Here is a 10,231-nt window from a genome sequence, read left to right as displayed (position 1 = left end):
TCAACCACTGCTACCCTTTCGCTTCTTATAATTTACCCTTATTGCCTTCAGAATTTCAAATAGAGTAATCTAGTCAACAATGTCAAAAGCTTTCTTTAAGTCCATAAATGCTATAAGCGTATGTTTGACTGCCTTAACCTATCTTCTAAGGTACTTCGTTACGTCAGTACTGCGCTGTGTGTCCCAACATTTCTCCGGAATCCAAAGTGATATTCCTCGAGGTCGGCATCTACGAGTTTCTCCAATCTTCTGTAAATAATTCGTGTTAATGTTCATCAAACATGACTTATTAAACTGTTCGGTAATGTTCACAACTGGCGGCACCTGCTTTCTTTGGGACTGGAATTATTACTTTCTTCTTGAAGTCTGAGTGTATTTCCCCTCATCTGATGCACCTTGCAACCCGGGTAGAATAGTTGTGACATGGCTAGGTCTCCCAAGGATACAGTAATATAATGGAATGTTCCACTGTACACCTTAGCCCTGTTTCAGTCAATCGTTAACTAATTCTCCGTATGAAATCCTCAGAAACCTCTTGTTCTGTCCCCTTACCCAGGTACCATCTCGTTAACTTCCTACCTTTTTGAATTTTTGTTCAGTTTCAGTCTATAGTTAAAACCGATAAATTGTGGTCAGAGTCCACATCCGTCCCTGGAAATGACTAACAATTTGAAATCTGGCTTCGAATTATCTGTCTTGCTATTATACGATCCATGTGAAACCTTATTTAGGAACAGTAAATTGCAGATCTTTTGACCGAAGGAAGTGTAACTGAACTGGAATAGAAGTTGAATAACAAGAAATGAGATGAGTCAGGGTTGCAATAACAATCCCACAATAACAAGAACAGAACACTCGTTGACCGAGAACACTAACACAATTATTTCTTATGTCTAATTATGAACCACGTGGACTCTCTGCATTGTCTTACCATGTGGTCAAAATGATGATACACAAAATAATGAGCTGTATGGCACAGATATGACACAAAGGGAAGAATGCCCAAGTAAATTACAATGTGTACATTTCACGGATTCTAACCACTGATCCCTATACTTACCCCTAAATTTGGAGGCACCCTGACCAGGAGTTGAACTAAAGTCTGCAAGTAGCAGCACATTGTCGTCTCGTCAGCTGTCAGATGGGCTGCAAATGTTTCTGTCTCAAAATTCACTGTCATTTATACTGCTCCGGGGCTCATTTGTTGCTCTATTTTCAGACACCTAGTCACATAGCTCACAACAGGTTTCTTGCCCTGGTGTGGTGACACCACCCTGCCCAACCCAGCTGTTGGCGCTGTGCAGTGATGATTTCGCAGAGCAGGGCTAGCACGGCTTGCAAACATTTTGCACACATGTTGCTATTACTAACCTACATGTCACCACACTGTGCTTACCGGCCAGCGGAAGCTAACGCATTTCTCCATGCCAGATTTCAACCGAATTCCTACGAGATTCACTTAAAACTAGGCAGCAATGCTACGGTAGGGATGACGCATTGAGCCGCATTTGTAGATGTAATTTTATTTGGAGTCAGTAATATTCTTATAACACACCATTTTTACGGTTCTGTATGATACCAAGTAATACCAAGTAATCATGTGGATACTGGGTAATCACCGTCACGCGTCTTATAGACATTTCTCAGATCGGTGTCGCTATAGTGTGAGTAGCGACATCATGTCAGCAAGACACATATACAAATGCAGCAACTAACTCTCTTTGCATTTCACTCTGGAGAAGAAATACAACTCAAGAAGTTTTATAATTGAAACAGCAACTAGCTACAAGTGCGACTTAAAAAAGTTTGTTTGGATGAAACTGTGACCACTTTCGGATTTCTTACAAACTCGTCTTCACATGTTTGTTACACGTTTCGTTACGTTTTTTGTTGGGGTCTCGTTTTGTATCCGCTATTCTTTCGTTACTCTAGAATAGATAGAAAGTTTTTTGTTCGGTATTTGGTGAAGTTTAAGATGGTTATATTTCTTATGACCTCTATTAAAGCATTAATGCAAAGGTTATTAAAACGCGAAATGTAGGAAAAATTTGCGTGCTGTATGCCTCTGTATGACGAAATCGCCCTGTATATTTATTGCGAATTTTGAAATAAACACTTTTGTGGCCGTGAATTACCGAGTGCTGTTCAATCCCTGTTTAATGGTAGCACACGCTATAAACATTTACAAAGCATAGCCAGTTTCATATGAGTAGCGTAAAGAGCATTTTCAAAGATCTTACAGTCGTAATGATGTTAGGTTACCAGTAACAGTTAAATATTTGATTTCTAAATCACTACTTCACCAAAAGGAACCTTTTGGCACCTCCAGGCCTTTTCAAAGTATATCTCTTTCTATTTCGATTTTTGAACAGTGTATTTGCAGTAACCAAATTAAATTTATTGCAGAACGCAATTAGTCTTTCTCCTTTCTCGTTTCTACCACCAAGCATATATTCTCCCATCAGTCTTTCTTCTAATCCTTCCCCTACAATCGCATTCAAATCCCCTATGATTATTACATTTTCATTTTCCCTTACATACTGAATTAACCATTCAAAATCCTCATACACTTCTACATCTCTTCCTTTTCTGCTGGTGAGGTTGGCAAGTATCCCTGAAGTACGTTGCCAGCGTTGGTTCGCTATTGAATCTGAATAACAACTCTGCAGTAGTGGAACAAACTTTGTATGAGCGCATATTGTTAGAGCGGGTTGCCTACATCAGGGGCAGGTATGCGCTCAGGGACAAACCTATTGTTCGAATTTGATTGACAGGTACTTAACCTATTGAAACTTCCTGGCAGATTAAAATTGTGTGCCCGACCGAGACTCGAACTCGGGACCTTTGCCTTTCATGGGCAAGTGCTCTACCATCTGAGCTACCGAAACACAACTCACACCCGGTACTCACAGCTTTACTTCTGCCAGTATCTCGTCTCCTACCTTCCAAACTTTACAGAAGCTCTCCTGCGAACCTTGGAGAACTAGCACTCCTGAAAGAAAGGATATAGCGGAGACATGGCTTAGCCACAGCCTGGGGGATGTTTCCAGAATGAGTCATTCTGGAGACTTAACCTATTGTTCTCTTTTGATTGATGAGTCCTTAACCTATTGTTCTGCTAAGAGTATCCTTCCTTTTGATTGACAGGCACTTAACCTATTGTTCCTCCACCCCTTCCCATTCCCCCCCCCCCTTCAGGAAACCTCACCCCTCGCTGCTACAGGTACACTACAGGTCTGAGTTATTGAAATAGCTCCTCTCACTCTTATTAGTTTGATTGACTACTTAATTAAACTGGTCAATTAATTAACCTCTCCACTACTGGTAAATCCATACCCCTCCCCCTCCCCTTCCATCCCCCCCTAAAATGGAGGGAAGTTCAAATACCATCAGGACAGTGCAACATACCATAGCTACCTCCACTAATTTAAGAAAAAGGCGGGAAAATAGGTCACTTGGGCTACCTCCACTAACCTAAGTCATACGACTGCTACCTCTTCCTAGGAATTGGCTGGTAAAGGATTCAACCTGAGCTGGACATAAGTCTTTATTTTCAGTCTTTATTTAAACAGTTGGACACAGTACTGCCATCAAGTTTGTTCACCCCAAGGTCTGAAGTTCAACTGACCTAGTACACAGTACTGCCACCAGAGGTCGCTCTCATCCCTTCCATGGTGTAATCCAAGATGGCGGTCTGGTGGTGTAGAGGAAGGATCTCCTAACAGGAAATTCAAGGGTATATTGATTATTTATAAAAAATTCAGTTTCAGGGGGTTGGATTTCTCTTACTCATCATTCTCTGCTGTTTGGAAACATGTAGGTCTTGCAAGAAGTAATTGCAAGGAGCAAATATGTTCGGCACTGTATTCTGGGTGCCTCAACTTAATGTTTGGCCCTTTGTCAGTACTTAACTTATTGTTCTGTTAAATAATTTTCCATGTCACTGCCATTTCCTTAAACTATTGTAAAGCCTTTGATACCAAATTAAGTAATTAGTTATGTCCTCCTACCATATTCTGGCACACCTTTCAAATGGCTCATTCTTCTTTGTCACCCAACCACTTAAATTACTGTACTGAGTTTTACATAAAAATTATGCAAATTAACCTTGTGTTCTGCACTTAACCTGCTGGTCTGCTCCATGTCACACACTTCCCTTAAGTATTGTACCGCTAACATCATGTTGAGATAAGAAACTTATGCAAATTAATTAAAGCGATATTTTTGTCTCGTATGGGGTAGTTTTTTTTATAATTCACATCATCCAATGGGTCAGTGAAATCAATGGAATAAAGTTTAAACAAAAGATCATTGGTAAAAAACACATCCCACCACTCAATGCCTGACGCCAACGAACCTGACTCCACACACGTCCCAAGGATTCAGGAAGAATTGGCGGTCCCTGGGAAGTGATGACGCGGCCGTCAGCTGCCAAATCACACGTAGGTGTCAGTTCAGGTCCCGCAAGGATGAGGCGGTGGCAGCCCTTTCATACATGAGACCTGAGAAATACCTGCCGAAACACATGTTCACCAAGGCACCATTGCCCACCTAATGACGCATAGCTTTAGTGCGAGTTCAGCACTGAAGGGAGCTGTTGCAGTGCTTCCCAGAATAGCACAGGGTGCATTCTTCCTAGCAATCCTAATGGAAGAGCCCATCCATCACTGAATTTACTAGTCAAATTGCTGCTGCTGCCAGTGTGGGAGCACTGTCCACCCTTTCTTTTTCTGCACACGAGACTTTCTGTGGCAAAACTACTTTGTACTCATTGCCATATTGATGGGACGTCTTTCCAAGCATTATGTCTGTAGGTGTGGTATTCATTAGCACATAGTGCCAGACATGTGTCCTTTATAACAATTGTTTGAGACAATCTTGGCAGGATGCAGCACCTTCCAGAAGTGCTGATTTGAAGACTTTGTCAGATAATTACGTAGGACTGGTGTGAGTGTAGGAATACCATAATTTGTTGGTTGGTTGTTTTTGGGGAAGGAGACCAGACAGCGAGGTCATCGGTCTCATCGGATTAGCGAAGGACGGGGAAGGAAGTCGGCCGTGCCCTTTGAAAGGAACCATCCCGGAATTTGCCTGGAGCGATTTAGGGAAATCACGGAAAACCTAAATCTGGATGGCCGGACGCGGGATTGAACCGTCGTCCTCCCGAATGCGAGTCCAGTGTCTAACCACTGCGCACCATAATTTGTTCAGGCACTATACAGATATAAAAGATAACTCCAGTGTTTGTGTAAAATGTATATATATAGTGCAGTGTAATGTTACTGTGGCGTATCTTGTTGTGGCATGACCAGAGAATATGTGTGTGTGTGTGTGTGTGTGTGTGTGTGTGTGTCCTACCATGAGGGATGTATAGATTCAATGCATCGATAACTGTGAGAGTATGAGAGGAATTTTTATGTGGAAAACTATGTGCGATATAGATATTGAGATTCGTTCCAGCACCACAGCTGTCAAGAGGAGACGTTACCTTTACATCAATCGGTATCAGACTGCAACAGCAATCGTAATATTTAATTGTAGTTACACTGGTAAATATGTTCCTGGTTCCCAATATTCTTGTGAGTCTTGTATGAATTTGATGATCTGTAGACAAGTTTTGCTGGGTGTAACTGCCAGCGCAATATGGCGATGTGTGCAAAATAGTTTCGCTTCTGAAAGTCTCGACTGCAGAAAAAGAAAAGGTGGGCAGTGCTCCCACACCGGCAGGAGCAGCAGTTTGGCTGGTAAATTCAGTGAGGGACAGGCTGTTCCATTAGGACTGCTAGGAAGAACGCTACCTGTGCTATTCTATGAAGCTCTCTCGGGACTGGACCCACACCGCAGCACCGCAGCAACCGCAGCAACGGTGCCTAGATGAACGCGTTTCGAAGGGTATTTGTTGGGTGTGATTTATGAAAGAGATGCTGTCGCCACATCCTTGTGGGACTCGAACTGACATCTACTCATGGTTTGGCAGCTGATGGCCATGTCGTCACTTCACGAATCCTGGGGACGTTTGTGGAGTCGGCGGCTTCGGCGTCGACGTCGGGCGTCGAGTGGCAGGATGTGTTTTTTATTAGTGATAATTTGTTTAAACTATATTCCATCCATTTCACCAACCAACAGGATGCTGTTTGAAGAAAAACTACCTCTTACATGTGAAGAATATTGATTTAATTAATTTGCATAAGGTTTTTATATCATTGTGATGTTAGCGGTAGAATAGTTGGCTATGCGACATGTTTGCCGCATGTAATTGCCTCTTGCAAGACCTACAAGTTTCCCAACAGCAGAGAATGATGAGCAAGAGAAATCCAACCCCCAAAAACTGAATTTTTTATAAATAATTAATGTACCCTTGAATTTCCTGTTATGAGATCCTTCCTCTCCACAACCACGCAAGCCTCCCCACCAACGGCAAGGTCCATGGTTCATGAGGGGGAGGGGGGGGAGGGGGTTCGAACAATTATAATTCCAAATCTTTTGTTAACTTCTTTTCGCTGACCCCCCCCCCCCCCTCCCTTCCAAAGCAGTGACAGAAAAAGTGTTTATCCCTTACAAAGTTTTCGCTGCTTACGCAGAATAACTTCGGCATCAGGTACGAAGTTTCATTGCTTCTTAACTACCAACTTCTGAGAAACTAGGATTTTGTCTTCAATTATAAGGGTTTTTCACGCTCAACGTCAAATATTTGACACATTAAATCATTCGCAAAGTAATCAGACGTTTCCAGCTGTTTTATACATGGGAGTTTGAATCGTTGAAGAATCGGGCCTGGACGCGTTTACTGATGCAGCTACAAATTAAAAAAGAAATGCCGAGGCATGTGCAAAAGCATCGTAGATCCATTTACTATGTTTCCCAATTCGATCTTGATGGCTGTGGACTCAGGCAAGCATATACGGAAAAGAAATTAATACTAAGAAACGTAAACTCAGATCCTCGCCAAAATGCATCGCCGTCTTTCCTGTCACACGCTTCCCTTACTCGAGGTGTATGAGAAAGGTGTTGTGGATTATGGGAAAGCTTACTCTTACAAAACTTCGACGACCAGCGAGTGAAGCCATTAGCAGGGTTTCTCCGAATTTAATTAGAGGGTTAGGTATAGGATTAGTAAGTGCTTACAAGTTACCTCCTATACACAGCTCGTGTAGTGGACGTGGTGGTAGATAAAGGCCGGTTCCCACTAGAGCGTGGCAGCGCGTCGTGCGGCAACGGCAGCGGCAAGCGTTTTCCGCTTTGACGCAGCGGCTCGCGGAATTGGCGTTCCCATCTGGAAGCGGCAGACGCTAGCGGTAGCCAATGACGGACTGAGGTACGGGTCGGGACCCACTGAAACTCCCGGTGCGTTTGAAAAACTATATCTTACACCCACATGGAGGAAAGACGAAGTTGGGTGAAGACATACCAATTTTTCATTTTCTGTACAATGTACTCCTTCACATATTCCATTATGCATGTTTTCTCATTTCACCATAAACAGATTTCATGACTACCGTTCATCATTGTTCACTATCTAGCACATTGCTTAAGAATCATGACAGAATAATACATATTTGGAACAAAGTTTTCGAAACCAGATTTTAAATTATAAGACATTTCCCGGTGCAGACGCAAACCTACAATACTTTATTAGTTACGAGCTGCAGTTTACAACTAAAGAGACAGTAAACGGTAGCAAATGAAGGAAATGAAACTTGAATAAGTCAAGACCCACAGTTTTTCGATAATCTTAAAGTTACCGTAATGCAACGACTGACTGAAACAGAGGAAGGAATCCGCTAGAATACGAATGGATATCTTTGAGAGAAGAAGTGGTGAATGCAGCAGAGTATGAGAACGGGAAGAAGGTACAGTAGAAATCGTTAGATTAAACGTGAAATATTAAATCTGACAAGAGGGAAAAATATAAAAATGCAGCAAATAAAGTAGGCCATTGGAAAACATAAGGGAATGAAAATGAGAAAGAACAAAGAAAACTTTGCTCAAAGGAGAAGCAACTATCAAGAACTCATTTGGCAAGCCAGATCTAAGCAAATAAGAGAAGGCTAGATAGTGGAAGGAATATGTAGACAGGAGAAGGGGAGGGGTTGTACAAACTATCATAAGTACAATGTTAGATTCCTGTGAGATGTCTGAACACGCAAGGCAATACTGATCCTACCACTTAACTAAGTAGACACACTGAAGAACAGCGAAACTGTGTGTATAGCATTTGCATGTTTAGAGAAAGGTTTTGACAATCTTAATTAAAACATTCTTTGAAGCTCTGGAGATGTCATCGATAAAACACAGGGACACAAGATTATCTACAACTTGTACAGAAACCAAACTGCATTTCTAGGACTTCAATGACTTGAAAGGGAAGCAGTAATTGAGAAGGCAGTAGTAGAGAGGATATAAAATGAAGACTGTGAATAGCAAGAAAAGCGTTCTGAAAAAGAAAATTTGTTCACATGGAATATAAATTGTAATGATTGGGTAGTATTTTACGAAGGTATTTGTGTGGAGTGCAGCCTTGTAAGTGAAACGTGGGCGATGAACAGTTCTGTCGAGAAGACAATGGACGCTTTCAAAACGTGATGATCAATAAGAATGCTGAAGATTAGATATGAGGATCGTGTAACTAAAGAAGGGGTACGGAATTAAATAGAGTAGGAAGAGGAAATTACGGCACAACTTTGACTACAAGAGGGGTAAGTTGACAGGACATATTATGAGACGTCAAAGAGTGAGGACAAAGGGGTCGCGTGATAGTAATCTGATAATAATCATTTGTTTAAATGCTATTCTACTATTTTATCTGTTAATGTAAGCAGTGAATTTAATCTTCCATGCACTCGTCCACAAAACATTCAAAGCAAAACTGAAATCAGCTGAACACCAAACCTTTCAACCACTGTCTGGCAACTACTCCATTCACTTTCAACTTTCTATAACTATCACTGGCTAGCCCCACACATATACAGATATAAGGAGAACAGAAATAAACAAACAATTTCAGCATATAATTCTTTAGGTTGGCCACATGTACATAAACAAACCAAACAGGAAGTGGCATGAGGTGAACACACTGTAGTTACGACTTCAAATCAGTGTTTTCGGTAAAATGTCTACAGCTAGTGACAAGAAAAAAGAGCGAACATGAAAATGTGCTTATGTTCCATAATCTAAGTTTTAGTTCAACCTCCAGCATGTGACCAGGTGAGGGGAAACGTATATGTCCGCCAAAAACTCGATTCACTGTAAGTAATCAGTTACGCATTTAAAACAAAACTGAATCATTCCAGATTCCACCGAAAATGCCTTAAAGTAAAAGGCGAAACGCGTCTTGAACCAATAAAGTACACTCGATAAAGAAAAAAAAACGTTTGTTACTTACCAAAGGAAATAATCAATAGCTGTAGATACTTAGCAAATTACATCTTATGGCATACCAGCAAATTAGTTTCTGTTTAACTTCTCATTCCACACGCTATTAAATGCTGTTTAAAAAAAAATCATCTATCCCTTCTGAAAAACTGTAGTTTCTTTCATATCTCGGTAGATAAACAGATTTTGGATATTTATCATGCGACGAAATACATGACTTTTTACAAGGTATCGTTTGCAAAAAAACTCTTTTAGATTTCTTGACCCGTTTACGAAATTTGCAGTTGATACAACCACATGGTTTACGACGAGCAGGACGAAGTACCGGTCGCGTCGCGAGCGACCCGAGCGCGGTCACCGCACAACCCATCCGCCGACATATCATTCAATATCTCGAGAACGGTGATAGCTATCGTTCTGCTCTCAGCTTTAAAAGCAATTTCGATATGTTGACTAAATTTCATACGCAATAATGTATTACCTAAAATGAACTGTACGCAAAGTCCACGCAATGCGTTTTTACCTCTGCACACTCATTAAAATTTCGTGTAAAGGTTTACGTAAATGCGATACAGCATGTAACCACGACGAATATCGAAAAGAAATTCGGCCCTTTATCGAGAGAAGATATCAGGCTGTAACATGCCCAAGAATCAAATTTTTCTACCGAATAGTTTCCTTGGAATCGGATGATAAGTATTTCATAGCTGCCGCCGCGTCCGCGCCAGCGGTTCGGCGAAAGTTCTTGTGGCCCGGGGTTGCATACCTGACGTCACGCTCAGCGCGTTCTGTGATTGGCGGCGCGCACCTGGGGCGCGTCACGCGGCAGCGGAAGCGGTTCGACATGGTCAAACCGCGA

Source organism: Schistocerca americana, chromosome 2 (genome assembly GCF_021461395.2).
Source record: "Schistocerca americana isolate TAMUIC-IGC-003095 chromosome 2, iqSchAmer2.1, whole genome shotgun sequence".
Classification (NCBI taxonomy): Eukaryota; Metazoa; Arthropoda; class Insecta; order Orthoptera; family Acrididae; genus Schistocerca; species Schistocerca americana.
The sequence above is the reverse complement of the archived record's forward strand: the minus strand, read 5'-3'. Positions refer to the sequence as shown.